The sequence below is a fragment of the Adiantum capillus-veneris genome, chromosome 3, assembly GCF_014529385.1.
Source record: "Adiantum capillus-veneris isolate H3 chromosome 3, ASM1452938v2, whole genome shotgun sequence".
Taxonomy (NCBI): Eukaryota; Viridiplantae; Streptophyta; class Polypodiopsida; order Polypodiales; family Pteridaceae; genus Adiantum; species Adiantum capillus-veneris.
The window spans coordinates 15,166,890-15,188,428 of NC_140933.1; the positions used below are offsets into that span (position 1 = coordinate 15,166,890).

Sequence of the window (21,539 nt, forward strand, 5' to 3'; positions counted from 1 at the left end):
TCAAAAGTGGGTGGAAATTGTGTACAAGAAAGCTATAGATATAGAGGTAGAATAAGCCATGGGAGTGTGTCACATAGCCTGCTAGGTGGAATGCTCTTTGTGAAGAGGTGTGGCAGCTTAATAGCCATGCAAGTGCTAAGGGATTTTTTCGCGTGGTGACACAAGCGTGGGCTTACTCTAACACATCTCGATTGTATTCTACTACCTTTTCATGCACACTTTCCACAAGAACAATCTTTACCTCTTCAATCCGCACCGGAACATCAACATCTGCTACCGCTTTTGTATCCTGGTTCACTTCAACATGGAGCTTCTCCTCTTTGACAAGCTCGACCATCCTTGGTATATGCACATCACAAACTGGAAATCTCCAAGAAACATAACCAACCATAGGCCTTACCTCCACAAGCTCTGCACTTCGAACACTTGGGACCGCCTTTGGTTGGCCACCTTTGGTTGGACCAAAGAACACTTCGCTACCTCCGCAACAAGCACATAATCTACCGGCTTCAAAACGCCCAACTCCAGCTTCTGCTTTACATTCCTGCTCTTCATCTTGGCTAGATAGACCATGTCTTCATAGGTATCTGCACCGTCTTCCACCTTTTCTCTAATCCTTGGATGCAAGCACTCTAACAGCTTCGACAGCTTAGCTTCAAATATTGATTTCTTCTTACCCTAGTAGCAACCTCTAACTGCTTCCAAACGGCTTCAAACTGCTCAATGAAAATAGAGAAATCTATACTCACATCCTAGCGTACTGCCTTCATCCTTGTACCAGCTTTCTCTATAGTAATCACCTTTCAAAACCGTTCCAAAAATTGACTTTGCAATCTCTATCATGATCCTCAATCACTGCTCTTCAAACCATCGAGCCACACCATGGCTCGTCCCCGCATCAACAACGGCACCGTTTGCAGCTTTTTCGTATCCGTCAACATATGCATCGACAACAGTCATAACTCGAAATCTGCTAATTAATCCTCGGGATCTTCAATGCCCGTAAATATGGGGCCAAAACCTGGCTCCATCATCTCTGCCAGCTTCAAATTCCACTATCGAACACTTCAACCATCAGTCGACCACTTTGTCGGCTAAAAAACATCACTTCAAACCTCAAATCAGACCAATTGATAGCTCCTTCGTGGGGGCACCAGAAGATGGAGAGGGGGAAAGGGGAACACACCCAGCACACAACACAATGCCTCACTATAGTCCAGGGTATACATAGTGCCCCAATCCACTAGAGTTCACCTTCAAAACTAGACACTACCCGCAAGCAAACCACCACCTGCACACGACCATACGCACACATGCCTTGCAATGCACTAAACAGACCCAAACATTCTGCTTTGCTCAATTCACAGCCTTGCGCACGCACACATCCTCTCTCTATCTCCCTTTGCACAACAAACTTTGGGGGTGCACACACGCTGACACACGCCTGGAAACACACATGCACAAGCAGAGAAGAGAAAGGGGAAAGGGGAATGACGCCAAGAGATAGCAATGAATAGCCTTCTTGAATATACAACAACATGTACAACCAACACACTGCCGCCACGAACCTTGGCAAACACTTCAACATGCCAAAAAGCCTAACGACAAAAGGATCCAAGAGCCAGAAACAACATTGGCAAAAAAGCTCCAAAAAATTAACGTGTACATCCTTTTATAGGGTTGTCTAGGAGACCCAAAAATAGGAAAAATTGTGAGCTCGTTCAGTCCTCTTCCAACTTCATTTCGAATTGTCTTTGCATTGCTAGCACTTGGCATGCTTACTTTTTGGCAACTCTTGCATGGTGCACACATCTTGTCCTACCCTTTGTCCGCCCACTCATCCCTTGCACTTGCCCTCTTGGGCCTTTGAACTCCCTCCCTCCCTCTCTCTCTCTCTCTCTCTCTCTCTCTCTCTCTCTCTCTCTCTCTCGACTGGCCTTGGGCTCACTTACTCTCTCTCTCACTTCACTGGCCTTGTGGCGGGATAGGCCCGTTGGCCGGCTTTAAACATCCTTGAACTACTTTCTCTCTCTTTGGCTCACTTCATGTTGCCGCGGGACCCCTCCCTACCCGAGCACTGGCAACATCGCTAGTGGGGGGGGGGGGGGGTTGCCTTCAAAAAACATTGTCCCCAACGGGCATGGGAACCAGCCAAAGTTGCGCACAACAAGCTGCCACATCATCATCTCACGCGTTGACCACTCACGACTGTCACTCATACGTGCACCATCGCACAGCTCATCCCTCTTCCAAAAATGCCACGTTGCTGCCCCTGCAGGGCCGCGTGCCACCACGACACAATGCCCTCTATGGACAGCCATCGTTGCACGCCAAGGGAGCTCACCACCCCATCACACATGCTTAATGGACTTCACGTTATGGCATTTATACCCCGTCATCTGGCAATAGCAAAGCCCATATGGGTTCAAGTGACCGCCACGTGGAGGCTTGTGGATCACCCAACCTTTGAAAAAATTCAACTTTTATAAAAAGCCCCTTCTTGCTTTTCCCAACTTGCAATACCTGCCCATTGCCACCTGCCGATCAGATTGCCGAGCTAAAAAACTTGTCCGCAAGCTCACTTGACTGACTCCGAACTCATCCGACCTTGCCGCACTTCAAGACTCCTTGAGCCCCCAAACCGAGGCCGCAAAAAACTAAAAAATCAACTGTAGACAATTCCGAGCAAATGCACCCAACTTTCCGACTATTGTAACTTCCTGCTTCGAGCGCCGTTTGACGAGCAATCAACTCTTGCTAGCTCCATACAGTACATAACACCTTCTTGAACCCTATCAAGGCCCTAAAAACACTAGATGGCACGACTCTCCATATGGTCGGCGGGCACCAACCTAGCCCCCAGCAAAACTTGAAATGGCCATATCCAACAATCCGTAGCTCTGATCTGCAATCTAAAAAGACGGGTATGTTCCATAAATTGAGCATTATGCACCTATACACTGACATCCACTCGGGCCACCTGTCCCCAACTACCCTATCCGATAAGAATCTGCAACTCACCGCACCTTCAAACTCAAATATCTTGGGCTCCGTAGCTTAGTTTGATGAGCCATTTAGCCCTGCTCCTTCAACACTTTCTACATTCCTGGACCCAAAGACTATACTTAGCACCTCCTTCATTTGTTCCCTAACTTAGCCCCTTCTGGAGCCTCTCTTGGCTTATAAACCACATCAGCCATGCATCTCCGCTGTTGCTTGTCTACCCATGATCTTAATAGCCGTTCCAACCATTTGCCATGCTTCTGTTAGCTTGCACATACCTGCCCATGCCATCTTCTATGGTCAACACACTTTGGCTGCACCATCATTGCCCACCCCCTAGTTGAGAATTCATGCTTAACCAAAAAAGAGCTTTATTCCTCTACAAACTGCAAACACTGACACACACTATGAGAAAACCAAAACCATACTTACACAGTCTTATTCTATCTACTACCAGACCTTCAAGTGGGTTGCCCCACCCTTGCATCACATAGCTTCCGTCCGGATCAAACACCTGCCATTGGTGCCTTCCACCCATCTATAATTGTTCACCATAGTGCCCTACCCCAGTACATAGACCATCATGCCCATAGACTACCTTCAACACTCCATGCATACCTCTGCAAACTGTCTACTCCAAACCAAGCAGCATCAGCATATCACCATCCATAAAATGTATACCTGACACCAAGCTCCAACACCTTTCTGATTCTCCCTAGCTCCCAACCAAGTAAAGTGGAGGCCTCAACCATAGAGCCCTACACCTACTGAACCATCCACCGCATAGCTATATCTACCATCATATTCACCAACCATAGCTCACATACCTTCAATGGAAGCAAAGCCATTGCCTGGGATTCTCCTTTATCCACCATTATACATGTCTGCTGCATCGGAATCTCCACTGCATTGGAATCTCTACCTTTTTTGGCAACACAACCTCCTCTTTGGCAACACACTCAATTCTAGCATCATCGAGCTCCCCCTCATCAACCGGCCCTTCAACGTTGATCAACAGGACCTTCTGTTACGCTTCAATTACCTGCTCTTCAGACACCTCTTCTACCACTGCATCTTGCTCCGCCAAGGAAGAGAGAAAATCGTTCTCCATTGCATCCTCCTCGTCTTCCTCCATATGCATGGCTGCCCTATCCCTTCTAGAAAAATGATACGCCTTTTGCACCATCATGGCACATTCCATGACCACTTTCATCAACATAGCCATTAGCATGGCTCCACACACCACCTTTACCTGCATACCATCATCTGTTGGCCTAGACCACTCCATTTGGTCTTCATCATGCACCTCGGCTTGCCCTGTTCCCCGCTCTTCTTGAACAAGGGCTACTACCATATCATCAAAAACATAATAAGGCAGCTTTACCTTTACCAGCTTAGGTTCTTCATACTCCATCTTCTCGCCATAGGATGTGGACTCATCCACTCTATCCTCCTGGCTTGTCTCCTAGAAACTCGAGCTTGTATCTTCATCATCACTGGCATCATATACTGACTTTGTATCTGCATCTTCATCTGCTTGCTGCTCCACAAATGCTTGACCACCACCATGACTTTGATCATTTTCTTCATCTACTTCCAAACCCTCGGTATATGCATCTCGATTGTATTCTACTACCTTTTCATGCAAACTTTCCACAAGAATAGGCTTTACCTCTTCAATCCGCACCAGAACCTCAACATCTGCTACCACTTTTGCCTCTTGGTTCACTTCAACATGAAGCTTCTTCTCTTTGACAAGCTCTCCGACCCTCGGTATATGCACATCACAAACTGGAAATATCCAAGGAACATAACCAACCATAGCCCTTACCTCCACAGGCTCTGCACTTCGAACACTTGGAACCTGGCTCCACCAAAAACTGGCTCCACCATCTTTGCCAGCTTCAAATTTGACCATCAAACACTTCAATCATCAACCAACTACTTTGTCGGCTAATCCTCAACCAATTGCTTTGTCGGCCAAAAACACCATGTGGCGGCTTGTGGATCACCCAACCTTTGAAAAAATTCAACTTTTATAAAAAACCCCTAAAAGCTTCAAAAAAACCCCTTCTTGCTTCCCAACTTGCACTGCCTACCAATTGCCAACTGCCGATCTGAATGCTGAGCTGAAAAACCCAGACGCAAGCTCACTTAACTAACTCCAAACTCATCCAAACTTGCCGCACTTCAAGAATCCTTGAGCCCCCAAACCAAGGCTACAAAAAAAAGAGAAAATCACTTGTACCCAATTCCGAGCAAATGCACCCAACTTTCTGACTACTGTAACTTCCTGCTCCGAGCCCTGTTTGATGAGCAATCACCTCTTGCTAGCTCCATACACTGCATAACACCTTCTTGAACCCTATCAAGGCCTTGAAAACACCAGGTGGAACGACTCCCCATGTGGTCAGGTGGGCACCAACCTAGCCCCCAACAAAACTTGAAATGGCCATATCCAACAATACGTAGCTTTGATCAGCAATAAGAAAAGACGGGTATGCTCCATAAATCGAGCATTATGCGCCTATATACTGACATCCACTCGGGCCACCTGTTCCCAGCTGCCTTGTCCGATAAGAATCTGCAACTCACCGCACCTTCAAACTCAAATATCTTGGGCTCCATAGCTCGGTTTGATGAGCCGTCTGGACCTGCTCCTTCAGCACTTCAAGCTCTACATTCTTGGATCCAAAGACTACACCTAGCACCTCCTTCATATGTTCCCTAACATAGCCCCTTCTTGAAGCCTCTCTTGGCCTAAACCGCATCAGCCATGCATCTCCACTGCTACCTGTCTACCCATGATCTTAATAGTTTTTCCAGCACTTTGCCATACTTCTGCTGGCTTACACATACCTTCGCATGCCATCTTCTATGGTTGACACACTTTGGTTGCACCATCATTGCCCACCCCCTAGTTGAACATTCATGCTCAACCAAAAAAGAGCTTTATTCCTCTACAAACTGTAAACACTAACACACACAATGAGAAAACCAAAACATACTTACACAGTATTATTCTGTCTACTGCCAAATCTTCAAGTGGGTTGCCCCACCCCTGCATCACATAGCTTATGCCTGGATCAAACACCTGCCATTGGTGCCTTCTACCCATCTATAATTGTTCACCATAGTGCCTTACCCCAATACATACACCATCATGTGTGTAGGCTGCCCATAGCCTACCTTCAACACTCCATGCATACCTCCGCAAACTGTCTACTCCATACCAAGCAGCATCAAGCATATCACCATCCAAAAAATGTATAACTGACACCAAGCTCTAACACCTTTCTGATTCCCCCTCTCAACCAAGTAAAGTGAAGGCCTCCACCATAGACCCCTGCACCTGCTGAACCATCCACCACATAGCTATATCTACCATCATATTCACCAACCATAGCTCACATACCTTCAATGGAAGCAAATCCACTGCCTAGGATTCTCCTTTATCCACCATTATACATGTCTCCTGCATTGGAATCTCCACTGCATTGGAATCTCCACCATCTTTAGCAACACAACCTCGTCTTTGGTGACACACTCAATTCTAGCATCATCAAGCTCCTCCTCGTCAACCAGCCCTTCAAGGTTGATCAACATGACCTTCTGTTATGCTTCAATTACTTGCTCTTCAGACACCTCTTCTACCACTGCATCATGCTCCGCCAAGGAAGAGAGAAACTCTTTCTCCATTGCATCCTTCTCATCTTCCTCCATATGCACGGCTACCCTATCCCTTCTAGAAAAGTGATACACCTGTTGCACCACCATGGCACATTCCATGACCACTTTCATCAACATAGCCATTAGCATGGCTCCACACACCACCTTTACATGCATACCATCATCTGTTGGCCTAGACCGCTCCATTTGGTCTTCATCATGCACCTTGGCTTGCCCTGTTCCCTACGCTTCTTCAATATGGGCTACTACCATATCATCAAACACATAATAAGGCAGCTTTACCTTTACCATCTCAAGTTTATCATACTCCATCTTCTCGCCATAGGATGTGGACTCATCTGCTCTATCCTCCTCGCTTGTCTCCTACTTTGTATCTACATCTTCATCTGCTTTCTGCTCCACAGATGATTGACCACCACCATGATTTTTATCATTTTCTTCATCTACTTCGAAACCCTCGGTGTCTGCATCTCGATTGTATTCTACTACCTTTTCATGCAAGCTTTACCTGTTCAATCCGCACCGGAACCTCAACATCTGCTACTGCTTTTGCATCTTGGTTCACTTCAACATGGAGCTTCTCCTCTTTGACAAGCTTGTGCACCCTCGGTATATGCACATCACAAACAGGAAATCTCCAAGGAACATAACCAACCATAGGCCTTACCTCCATAGGCTTTGCACTTCGAACACTTGGAACCACCTTTGGTTGGACCAAAGAACAGTTCGCTACCTCCGCAACCAGCACATAATCTACCGGCTCCAAAACGCCCAACTCCATCTTTCACTTTACCTTCCTTCTCTTTATCTTGGCTAGATAGACCATGTCTTCATAGGTATCCGCACCGTCTTCCACCTTTTCTCTAATCCTCAGATGCAAGCACTCTAACAGCTTTGACAGCTTGGCTTCAAATATTGATTAATTTTTACCACAGTAGCAACCTCTAACTGCTTCCAAAGGCTTCAAACTGCTCAATGAAAATAGAGTAATCCTTACTCACATCCTGGGGTACCACCTTCACCCTTGCACCAGCTTCCTATGCAGTAATCACCTCTCGAAAACCGCTCCAGAAACTGACTTTGCAACCTCTACCATGATCCTCAATCACTACTCTTCAAACCATCAAACCACAACCTGGCTCATCCCTGCATCAACAATGGCACCATCTGCAGCTTTTTCACAGTCATCAACATATGCATTCACAATAGCCATAACTCAAAATTTGCTAACCAATCCTCGAAATCTTCAACGCTTGTAAATATGGGGCCAAAACCTGGCTCCACCATCTCTACCAGCTTCAAATTCGACCATCGAACATTTCAATCGTCAGCCAATCACTTTGTCGGCTAAAAACACCACGTTGCGGCTTGTGGATCACCCAGCCTTTGAAAAAATTCAACTTTTATAGAAACTCCCTAAAAGCTTTAAAAAAGCCCCTTCTTGCTTCCCAACTTGCACTGCCTGCCTATTGCCATTTGCTGATCCGATTGCTGAGCCAAAAAACCCAGCCGCAAGCTCACTTAACTGACTCCAAACTCATCCAACCTTGCTTCACTTCAAGACTCCTTGATCCCCTGAACTGAGGCCGCAAAAAATGAGAAAATCACCTGTAGCCAATTCCGAGAAAATGTACCCAACTTTCCGACTACTGTAATTAGCAGTCAACTCCTATTAGCTCCATATACTACATAACACCTTGTCAAACCTTGTCAAGGCCCTAAAAACACCAGATGGCATGACTTCCCATGTGGTCAGGTGGGTACCAAACTAGTCCGCATCAAAACTTGAAATGGCGATATTCAACAATCCATAGCTCTGATCTGCAATCTAAAAGTACGGGTATGCTCCATAAATTGAGCACTATGTGTCTATACACTAACATCCACTTGGACCACATGTCCCCAAATGCCCTGTCCAACAATAATTTGCAACCTATTGCACCTTCAAACTCAAATATCTTGGGCTCCGTAGCTCAGTTTGATGAGCCGTCTGGACCTGCTCCTTCAACACTTCAAGCGCTACATTCATGGACCCAAAGATTGCACCTTGCACCTCCTTCATTTGTTCCCTAACCTAGCCTCTTCTTGGAGCCTCTCTTGGCCTATAAGTTGCATCAGTCATGCATCTCGGCGGCTACCTGTCTACCCATGATCTTTATAGTTGTTCGAGCCCTCGCCATGCTTCTGCTAGCTTGCACATACTTTCCCATGCCATCTTCTATGGTTGACACACTTTGGCTACACCACCATTTTGAAATGAATGGTTTCAAAGGATCTAGAATACCCAAAATAAGAGTTGTAGCTAATATGTCCTTGAGAGCATCAAAACTTTGTTGTTGAGCTACACCCCACTGAAAAATTTTCCCTTTGGTTTTCAGTTGGTCCCGTCATCAAAACAACAATATGAGTGTAGTTTTTAACAAACTTGAAAACTCCAAGAAACTCTTCAATATTTTTGGGGGGCCACCTCCTAAGGGAGTCCACTTTGAATTGATCCATGTGTAGCACATCAGCTGAAATAACATGCTCTAAATAGTGAATCGCCTCCTTGAGAAAATCACACTTTGATTATTGGGCATATAACTTATTTTCTTACAATAATTCAAACACCTGCTTCAGATGTTGTAAGTGCTCTCCCTTTAAGGCACTATACACAAGAATGTTATAGAGAAAAATGACAACAAACTTGTCAAGATATGGTCTTAGGACGTTGTCCATAAGTGTCATGAAAGTAGCTGGCACATTAGTCAACTCGAAGAGAATAACCAATAACTCATAGTATCCAAACTGTGTTTGGAATTCAGTCTTGAATATATCTGCAAGGCTAATGCGTACTTGGTGATACCTTGATTGTAGATCTATCTTTGTAAAGATGCAAGCATGGGTAAGCTTATCAAGATACTCATCCACTCTCAACAATGGGTACTTGTTCTTAACAATAATTGAATTCAATCCCCAATGGTCTATGCACATGCATATACTACTCTCTTTTTTCTTCACTAATTAGATGGGAGAAGCCCATGGTGAAGAGCTGGGTTGTAAAACCTCGACTAAGATAGTCAGCAAGCTAACGTTCCAGCTCAGCAGCCTCATACGCACATGGGTATACTACTCTCTTTTTTCTTCACTAATAAGATGGGAGAAGCCCATGGTGAAGAACTGGGTTGTACAAAACCTCTACTAAGATAGTCAACAAGCTAACGTTCTAGCTCAGCAGCCTCATGGTGGCTCATTCTATATGGTGGTTTACTTATTGGTTTACTACCCGCAACCATGCCCATGTTGACAGTAACCCTGGTGGTAAATCATCTTGTAATACATCTTTATGTTTCATTAACAATTTGTATACCTTATTAGAAACCTTTGATTGTTTAAAATAGGGAGTAATAGTCATAGATGGAAGAGAAGTGAGAGAAGCATGAAGTGTTGAGGATTTTTCATGCAAAACGTTATCAACATTTGAAATAAAATGACACATGGAATAACACCTAAGTGAGCTTCATAATCTTTGATGTGCATATGAGTGGTGAGGAAGGCACATCCTTCTCTCCCAGCAACATCACATGCATGCCATTAGATTCAAACATCAAATTTTTGTGCTCATGGCTACATTTATGTGATGATCCTAGACTATATAAGCACTCCCAAGTACCATATCCGCCTACTCCATATTCATAACTTGGAAATTCAAGGATGTGTGATACCCTTGAATTTACAATGGTACATCTCTCACTTGAGTGTCCTACACCTGGATGTCATGGCTATTCATCATCGCTACCTTGCAATGGTCAGAACTTGGAATTTGGGGCAACTTAAGTCATTTCACTAACTTATAGATATTGAAATTGTGCGGAGCACCACCGTCTACCAAGATTTGCACCCTGTGCCCTTGGATAGACCCATGTATATGCACTAGATCATGTGGACGAAAGGTCAACTGCCACATTGAGGCCGCTATATAAAATTTTTGCACCACCTCGATGTGTGCTACCTACACAAAGGAGGAACAAGAGGATTCAAGAGGCAACAATTGAACCATGTGCACTGCTCTCTCTTTTCCTTGGGTAGTAGATTTCCCCCTTGGGACAATCATTTTGTTGCGCCCACTCCCTAAACATGTGAAACATAATTTTTCTTTTTTAGCCTTCTCAAACTCTTTATTGGGTTTCAACAGAGGGCCCCTATATCCCTTGGGCTTCTTGGACGCCTCTGATGTAGCTACTATAAACTTTTTTTTATTGTGCCCATGTTGTATTTGCATATGTATAGTGTTAGGCACGTTAGTATTATGCAGTGTTTTCTCACCGAGATTGTGTATATGGGCTTGCACTATAGCCTCCCTAAGCATCTTGGGGTCTTGAGTCTTGACATGCTTCTTAAGATCTGGGGTCAGCTCATGGATAAACCCATGCACTTTCTGAAAGGTATCTAACCCCTCCAACTTGAGAATGACATCACGATAGTCTGAGATATACTCCAACAGTGTTTTATACTGATGCATAGAACACTTATCCAAAGAAGACCAATTTATGTCCGCTTCATTTGTGGGTAGAAATTATTTTGTGGTACGATGCCCTTATCCTTGAGAGACATCCACCATTTGTAGGCCTTGCCTTCTAGTGTCAGACTTGTTTGCAATGCCTTAACTGCATTTGGAGTGCATCTAAGGTCATGAATCCCACTCGAATCCCATCCCATTTATTGAGGAACATATTCACCGTATCTTTGTTTCATTATCTCTCCTCTCTACTAAAAATCGGTGGTTTTGTATTTTCAACAAATCGTCCACCTCATTTTGGGAGAGAGAGTGCAGAGAATCCAAATTGGACCTTGTCGCAGATTGGAGCCTTGCTCCTTCACATGCATTCCCGTAGGGCCCTTGGTTTACTGTTGCATATATACTGGGGGTTTCACCTCTTAGACATGTAAGTTACCACGTGATTTCAAATGAATGGGTTTTTTAATTGCCAAAATCTTAAAATTTTAACAGGACTATATTGATAGAAGGGGTTTTCTAATTGATTTTGGAGGAAAACTTGTAAGTTTTTGGGAAAAAAGGGATCATTTTATTACCTTAAGCATATAAGTAAAGGGGTGTTTTTAATACCCTTTGAGCGCACATTATATGAATAGTTTCTTAAAAGGTGCATCCCTCAAGTATATATTTCACTACTAAATTTGATAATTTAGTAACATTTTCATTTAAGCGTGCAAAATTATTCTATAACACACTCATGGTGTTTCCAATGCACAAAAATCTTACACTTCAAGAAACTCATAGCTATCATCCGGCCTTGGTGCCACACAGGTACCCTCCAAGAGAGTATCCGACCACAAGGTTGCAACAAGTGGAACTGGTGCAGGATTTTGAAATCAAACATATGGTGCATATCAATGTCCAAATCCATGGCGGTATGTGTTATGCTAGCAAGATAAAATATAGTACTTTATCTCAAAATCCATTGGATGACAGGAGAAGATGTACTGCTATCAATATGATGCTTGGCTGTGCCACATCAAAACCACCAATGGATGTTGTCAATGCCGAAAGAAACCCGTAGCTTTAGTCAAAATTACGTGCCAAATTTGATTTAAAAACTAGTTGAACTCATTGTTTTCTGAATCCGTCAGTGTTACTAGGCTGACTACGACTTTTTGCATATATTTTGTAATGTTTGGATACTACTCTAGGTTTGTACTTTATCAAGATTGTGTATCCAAGCTATGCACTTTATCAAGCTTTGTTAATTCTCCAGTTGTGAGGTGTGTGCCCGAGGTGGGAATGCACCCTTAAATGAATTTTAGGGTGGCCAAGGTGCCCAAATTTGGACGCCTTGGTTTGAAAATAGGCCTCCAAAGGCTATGCAATGCAACGACAATAGAGCGAGACGGAAAATGAGAGAGGGAGGGAGTTCTGGTGCTCGTTTGTGGGAGCTGCAAAAGTTGCCTACTTCTCGGTGCAAATTTAGCAAGCCTAAGCACGCTTGATTTCATGCAGGTTGAGGTCATAGCCTAGGTGTGTGTAGGGGATCACTCACGCACAGAGCATGCTCAGTCTCTCTTCATCTTCACGGCCTCTTTTGCATTAGCATGCAAGACCATGCCCTTTCGTTTTTGTCCCAAACTAGCATGAAGATCTGATACCAGTGAGAGACCCAGGGGACTGTCATGGTGATCCTTGTCCCTACCCCCCTATATTTATCGCCTATTTCTCCTAGATTTAGCCCTCTTTAGGATCCCCAATCCACATTCAAGCAGTCCATGCCCTTGGCCTAGGTCTGTGACCCCCTAGGTTGGCCCTTGGCCTTGCAATATCTATGGATTTTATCAAGGGTTTTAGCACAAACGGTTTCATAGCATCCACAAGAGCAAATATGAGCTATTGCTAATGCAACCTTGAGATCATCAAAAATTTTCTATTGAGCTTCTCTTGAATCAAAGATTTTCCCTTTGGATTTTAGTTGGTCCGTCATAGGAACAACAATACAAGCAGAGTTTTTAACAAATCGACAGTAAAAACTTGCAAATCTAAAGAAACATTGTAGCTCTTTTAGATTTTTGGAAGAAGGCCATCTCTAAATGGAATCCACTTTGGATTTATCCATATGAAGTCCAGGAGTTGAAATTACATGCCCCAAATAGTGAATCCCATCCTTGAGGATATCACATTTGGAATCCTTGGCATCATATAACTTGTTTTGCCATAGCAGTTCAAATGCTTGCTTCAGATCTTTCAAGTGCGCTTTCTCAAAGGCACTATACACAAGTATTTCATCAAGGAAAATGATAACAAAACTTTCCCAAACATGGTTTTAAGGCATTGTCCATAAGCATCATGAAAGTAGCTCGCACATTGGTCAACATCGAAGGGGCAGAACCAAAAACTCAAAGTGTCCAAACCTTGTTTAGAAAACAAGTGTGAGTATATCAGCCAGCCTAATGCGTACTTTATGATACCTAGATTGCAAATCTATCTTTGTAAATATATGAGCATGCGTGAGTTTATCAAATAAATCATCCACTCTAGGTAAATGATACTTTTTCTTGATAGTAACCATGTTCAAGCCATGATAATTGATGTGCATGCACATACTATCGTCTTTTTTCTTCACCAACAAAATGGGAGAGGTCCATGGAGAAGAATTGGGTTGTATGAACCTTTCATTGAGGTAGTCAACAAGCTGATGTTCCACCTCAATAGCCTCATAATGACTCATTATGTAGGGTGGTTTACTAACAAGCTTAACACATCCTTGTAGTCCATTACCAGTTCTTTTAATTTACTAGATCCATAAAGAGAAGTAGCCATAGGTGGAAGAGAAGAATGCGATGTTGAGGATTTATCACTTATTAAAACATTAATAACATTTGACAAAAAATGACACAACGAGTAACACAAAAAGAGTTCTTCTATTTCATCTTGAGAAGAGATCTTCATAAGCTTGACTATAAAAATAAGCAGCAAGGAAAGAATATCCTTTTCTCCCAACAATAGAACATGCATTCCATTGGATTCAAACATCAAACTAATATGCTCATAGCTACGCTTTAATGAGGACCCTAACCTATATAACCATTCCCAACTAAGTATCACATCTGTCTGATCCATCTTCATGACTTGGAAATTCAAGGACGTATGATATCATTGAATCTCTAGTGGTAGATCCTTTACTTGTGTATCCCACACATTGACATCACGGCCGTTAAGCATAACTACCTTGTAGCGGTGGAAATTAGGAGTGTGGGGAAAATTGAAGCGTTTCACTAACTTATAGTGAATGAAATTGTGCGAAACACCGTTGTCTACCAAAATTCTCACCTTGTGATCTTGGATAAACCCATGCATGTGCATCAGCTTGTGTGGACCAAAGGTCGGTTGCCACATTGCGGCCCTAATAGAGCACTCTTGCACCAATTTGATGTGTGCTACTTCCACATTGAAAAAGCACAAAGAGGAAGCAGCTGCACCATGTGCGCAAATTTGTCTTTACCTTGGGCAATAGATTTTTTGTTGGGACAATATTTTTTTCCGTGTCCACATCCTAGATAAGTAAAACATAGCCTTTCCTTCTTTGCCTTTTCAAAATCTTCAGTAGACAGATGGCCCCTAGGCCCTTTGGGATTGTTAGATGCATCTGATATAGCTACTATATTTTTTTTCTTATTATACCCATGAGATGCTCGTGCATTTGCATGTGAATTGTCAGGCATGTGTGTTTTATGTGATGCTTTTTCATTGGGATTGTCATGTATATGTGCATGTACTATATCTTTCTCAAGCATCTTGGGATCTTGGGTTTTAACTTGCTTCTTAAGATCTGGTGTTGACCCAAGGTTTCTAGACCCTCCAACTTGAGAATCACATCATAATAATGCAAGATATACTCTAACACGGTCTTATACTAGCGCATAGAGCACTTGTCCCATGCAGAACAAGCTCTTTGCACCTCATTGGTGGGTAGAAATTCTTTTTAACATATCGTCCAAGGCCACCTATGTCTATGGTATGATGTCCTTCTCCTTGAGAAACATGCACCATGTATAGGCCTTACCCTCTATAATTAGGCTTGTTTGTAGTGCCTTGATTGCATCTCGAGTGCATTTAAGATCATGAATATTGAACTCAACCAAATAGATTCAAGGAGATCTTAGCACTTTTTTGTGTTGCAGTGTCTATACTCGTACAATTCTGACACAATGTAATTGACAATTGACAAAATCAAAATAGAACTATGACATGGAAATAATACTCTAGAACATCTATTCAAAATAGAGGACCGTTCTTTAGACCATCAATATCCTGATCATTAATAGATCACCACCCTAGAAGGTTTCTTTGCCAATTGTATTCCTTCATTGGTAGTTGGTGTATCAATCATTGGTTTTTTATGATGCTCATCACTAAAAAAATCATTGGGCATGACAAGCGATGCTTCATAAAGAACAACATGACATGACTTCTCACTAAGGTGAAATAAATCTTCCAAAATCTATTCTCCTTCATGTGCCTATGACACAACTCTTATCTAAACTGTGAAATTTTTGAAGCAACATTTAGCACAAGTCTTTCCATATATTTGAAGTCCCCAAATTGTCCTTTGCATCAAAATTGAAATCCTCCAAAGGAAAGTCCTGAAATGTGATGAGGGTAAGGCCATTTGATAAGCTCTTCATTAGATACAATGAAATCCTCCAAAGAAAAGTCTTGAAATGTGATGAGGGTCAGTCCATTTGATAAGCTCTTCATTAGATAAAACGAAAGAAGAAGTAGGGTAATATTGATGATGGTGCTAGCGAGGCAGAGGGAATGGGAAGAGTTATGTCCCAAGGTAAGAATTTTAGCTAATCAACTTTCTTAGAAACCTCGGTAGCAAGTTCTTTGGATCGCTTTGTTGTCCCTTGAGCAATCTCTGCGAGATCTTGGCTACCTCCTTTGTGAGATCTTGCAATCTCTTTGCTACTTCGCTTGCGAATGACGTTTCCCTTTACAAAAACACCTCCATCACATGCATGCATAGTAGATTAGTGGCAAGCCACCACCTAGGCTCTGATACCATTGTTTTAGGGAACAAGTCTATGATGGACGCTAGTGTAACAAAGTCATGAGAGGAGGACTGTGAATAGGATAAGAACAAGGAATGAGCGAGAGAGAGAGAGAGAGAGAGAGAGAGAGAGTCGATAGAAAATTGCACGCTATATCTTATTATTGAAACCCTTACATATATATAAAAAAGGGCTAACTATACTAGCCACCCCTTTTACCATGCATGTACCAAACACAAAGGGTGATGTGTATCAGTTTACTAACAAGGCAGCTTCCCACGGGTTAGACCACAACAACAAGGGCTTGAAACCCAACACAACATTTCTCAGCATGACACCATTGTGTTTTTCTCTCATGCTACAAAGGACATATGCTACTTTAGCTTGCAAAAAGCGTCATGCATGTAACAATAGACCCACCCAAATATGAATTCATCTTTATCAACCAAGCACACTAGATGCACGAAAGGCTTTGTAAAAGTTACATTTTTCCAAAACACTGGAGAATATACAAGCCGATAGCACTTGGTGGCTGCAATACTAGGAATACTTGTGAATCCAATTATCTCATTGTCTTGTCTGACTGTGACTTTTTCACAACGGGTTGGCCTAACCTATTGCAACATTTCAAGAACCTATTACGCAGTCACAAAAGAACCACCTCCCACAAAAGAACTGCAAATTCTTGTCGGGTGTTTTACTTCTAAGCAGAGCATAAGTAAAAGCATGCTCTCTAATGAGCTTAACGACATGAATATCATCTATTAGATTTTGCATCATTGAACACACTTTCCCAAAGTCTTTAAGAAGCAACTTCAAAGTGTGGGTAACACATGGAATCCACGTAATATCAAGATACTTGATTTCCATTGCAACTTCAAAGTGTGGGTTCCATGTGGGTGACACATGGAACCCACGTAATCTTAGGATACTTGATTTCTATTGCATGCCATGCACCTTTGTAATTAGATTCATTGTCTATGACAATAGCAGTGACATTTGTGGACCCACCAGCTTTTCAAATTGCATGCTCTTTTATGCCTAGTTGAAAATTTCTTTTTTTCCTTTCAAAGATATATCAATTGCTTCAATAAAAATGCATCCTCTTATACAAATCTACACCACATTTATCAACGGTTTTGTGTTGACAATTTGTCCATCCGTCAAGAACAATTGTACATCCATAATGTGGCATAGACTCAAGAAATCTACGCTTTAAAATTCTCTCTGATGAAGCTTTTACTTTATCTATGTTGCGGGAGCGAATCACACTCCCGAGGGGTTCAGTATGTGTAAAACTACCATATCACGTGCGTTCAAGACATGTTTGTAAAACCCCTTACCTGTGAATTTTGTTAGGAATATAATATACCCTTTTCTTTTAAAATCTGTAAGTTTTTTTCAAATTTGAAAAAATAATGCCCTTCTATATATATATATTTCTGTAAGTTTCAAGAACTTTAAATACCCTTCTGTTGAACTCACGTGATAGGTTACATTTTTATTAGGTGACCTCCCCGGGATCACACTACCTATAAAGTGTATGCAGCACTACCTAAATCTGTTAGGAAATAAGACGTAGCTAAATAGATAATTGAGTAGATTACTTAATGGAGAGAGATAGATTTATATACACGAGATTATAGAGTAGAGAGAGAGAGAGAGAGAGAGTACACACGATATACGTGGTTCACCCAATGTGGGCTGCGTCCACGGGAAAGCAGCCACTCAATGGCTTTAGTACTTCAAAACAAGAAGTAGTTTACAAAGGGATTATACCCTTAATGGAGCTCTCGCCTTGCTTCACTCTCACCACCTCACACTCACCTTGTTGCATCAACTTCACACTATGAAATGTGTGTAGAAATGGCCTCCTTTTATAGGCCAAAAGGGCTGCCCTCTCTTATGAGAGACAACCATGTGTAGCCACCCTTGTGCGAATAAGTCCAAATCGGACCCTCCAATCCGCCCATGTGTGGCCGCCCTTGAGAAGACAAGTCCGCTTTTGAATTCGGCCACCGGCCACCAGCCATTGACTTCCGACCACCGGCCACCGGCCATTGACTTTCGACCACCGGCCATCGGCCATTGACTACCGGCCACCGGCCAACCGACTGGTTGTTTTCCGACCACTTTCTGGCCGCCGTACGGCCATAATATTCCGGCGAAAAAGAATATTCCGTCCCCTGATTCTTGTTCGTGAAAATTTTGGTTTCCGGTGAGTGATTTTCCTTCACGCACGATGGCTTCTCCTCATAATGGGGGCCTTACAAACATGCGCTTTTACCACAGAAAATTACAAGGGTAAATCAGTCTCCATACTTAACAATCTCCCACTTGGAGACTGATCTCCAAACCAAACCTGTGACTGCTTTCCATTCTGGCTTCTTATCCTTGAATGCCGATTGAAGATGAGCAAAAGCTCAACCTCTCCTTGTTGACCACCTTTGTAAACATGTCTGCAGGATTTTCACTTGTATGCACCTTTCCTAGCTTTAGTTGTCCCTCTTCCAAAAGAGTGCGTATGAAGTGATATCTCACCTCAATGTGCTTTGTCCTTGAATGAAAGGCTGAGTTCTTCGCAAGATGGATAGCGCTTTGGCTATCACTGTACAAGACACAATTGTCTTGTTTGAATCCAAGCTCTTCTAAGAATTAGTGAAGCCACAGAATTTCTTTGCTTGCCTCCGTCATTGCTACATACTCTGCTTCCGTGGTAGAAAGTGAAACCACTTTCTGCAGCTTTGAAGCCCAGCTTACTGCTGTGCCTCCAACCGTGAACACATAGCCAGTAGTGCTCCTTCGAGTATCTTTGTCACCTGCCATATCTGCATCAGTATACCCTTCTAGAAAAATATCAGTTCCTCCAAAATACAAAGCATTTGTTGTTGTCCCTTTTAGATACCTAAGTATCCACTTCACAGCTTGCCAATGCTCTTTACCTGGGTTGTCCATGAACCTACTCACAACTCCCACTGCATGTGCAATGTCTGGCCTTGTCCAGACCATAGCATACATTAGAGAACCTACCGCTGCAGCATACGGAACTTTAGACATATAGGCTATCTCCTCTTGTGTCTTTGGACACATATCCTTCGTTAGTTTAAAATGACCAGCCAAAGGTGTAGAAACTGGTTTTGCATTTTGCATTGCAAAACTTTCTAGTACCTTCTTGATGTAATCTTCTTGAGATAGCTTTATTGTCTTCTTCGTCCTGTCCCTTGATATTTTCATACCAAGTATCCTCTTTGCAGCACCTAAATCTTTCATTGAAAAAGATTTGGATAGCTCCTCTTTTAGGTCTTTGATGTCCTGCATGTTAGCACTTGCAATCAACATGTCATCAACATACAACATTAGGATGATGAATTTCCCATCTCCCAAATTCTCCGTGTAGACGCAATGATCCGAGTTGCATCTTGTGAATCCATGATCCAACATCCATCGATCAAACTTCAAGTACCATTGGCTTGATGCTCGCTTTAAACCATACAAGCTCTTCTTTAATCTGCAAACCATTTTCTCCTTACCTTTTACTTCATACCCCTTTGGTTGAAGCATGTAGATTTCCTCCTCTAAGTCACCGTGAGGGAATGCCGTATTTACATCCATTTGCTCGAGATTTAGATCATGAGTAGCCACAAGGCTTAAGACAAGCCTAATTGAGTTCATTTTTACAATAGGAGAAAATATTTCATTGAAGTCAATACCTTTCTTTTGAGAAAAACCTTTTACCACAAGCCTAGACTTGTACCTTTTCTTCCCACCTTCTTCTTCCTTTAGCTTGTACACCCATTTGTTTTGAAGTGCCCGCTTACCTTTAGGCAACTCAACCAACTCCCATGTTTGATTGCGATGTAGTGAGTCCATCTCCACTTGCATGCTCTTCGTCCATTCTTCTTTGGATTCATGTTGCATAGCTTATTCATATGATTCCGGATCTCCATAATCTGAGATCAAAAGATGGTTGAAGGAAGGAACAAACCTTTCTGGAGGTCTACTTGCTCTTGTAGATCTTCGGGGAATAAGTTGAGGCTCCTCATTTGGTTGACGTTGTTGCACATTGTCACCGTTTGTAGTCCTTGAGTCTTCACCGTCCTCAAGCTCCATGTACTCATCACCTGTTTCTTTTGTTTGTTTTCTTTCCAAGTAATCTTTGTACATATTTTGTTCGTTAAAAATTACATCCCTACTCCTTAAGATTTTACCATCTTCAGGATTCCATAGGCGATACCCAAAGTCTCCTTCTCCATAGCCAATGAAGAAACACTTTTTGGACTTTGCATCTAACTTTGATCTTAGGCTTCTATCTATGTGCATGAAAGCCTCACACCCAAACACTTTGAGAAATGCATAATTCACCGGTTTACCTGTCCATGCCTCTTCTGGAACTCCCCCATCCAATGCCGTTGAGGGTGAACGATTGATTAAGTACACATACGTACTTACAGCTTCCGTCCAAAGCTCAAGCGGTAGGCCTGCATGTAGCCGCATGCTTCGTGCTCGTTCCATGATTGTCCTGTTCATCCTTTTCGAAATCCCATTTTGTTGAGGTGTCCTTGGGGTTGTCCTTTTCCTCCGAATGCCATTGCTAGCACAAAAGCTTTCAAAAGCTTGGATGCAATATTCGCCTCCATTGTCGGATCTGAGGCATTTAACCTTGGTACCTGTTTCATTCCCCACAAAGGCTTTCCACCTTTGAAATATGGAAAATACATCAGATTTATTCTTCATGACATAAACCCATGCTTTTCTAGTCACATCGTCTATGAATGTTACATAGTACAATGAGCCACCAAGTGATGGTGTACTTGCAGGACCCCAAACATCAGAATGAACCAACTCAAGTTTTTTATTTTTTCTTTCATTTCCTGATTTTTGAAATTTTACCCTCTTTTGTTTACCATAAACACAATCTTCACAGAACTCTAAGTCCACTTCTTTCAAACCTGGTAGAAGCTTCTTTGTTTGAAGGATTTGCATTCCTTTGGCACTCATATGCCCAAGTCGGTAGTGCCACACCGCACTCTCAACTTCTGTAGTTGCTGCACAAGCTGAAGGTTGCGTGCTAACAGTACACAAGTAAAGTGTACCGACTTTTTCACCCTTGGCAACCACCAAAGATCCCTTTGAGATCTTCCACCGTTTGTTTCTGAATGCAATTTTGTGACCTTCATCGTCCAATTGTCCTGTAGAGATCAAATTTTTGCGAAGAGAAGGAACATGCCTAACATCTTTAAGCTTCCATTCATTTCCGTTAGCAGTTTTGATAGAAACTGTACCTTTGCCGACAATCTCACAAG

At 42.6% G+C, this 21,539-nt stretch overlaps 1 pseudogene; it reads right to left on the reverse strand.

Annotated features, from left to right (window-relative positions):
• Positions 1–15,500: 15,500 nt before the first annotated feature.
• Positions 15,501–16,196, reverse strand: LOC147460537 (uncharacterized; annotated as a pseudogene).
• Positions 16,197–21,539: the final 5,343 nt, after the last annotated feature.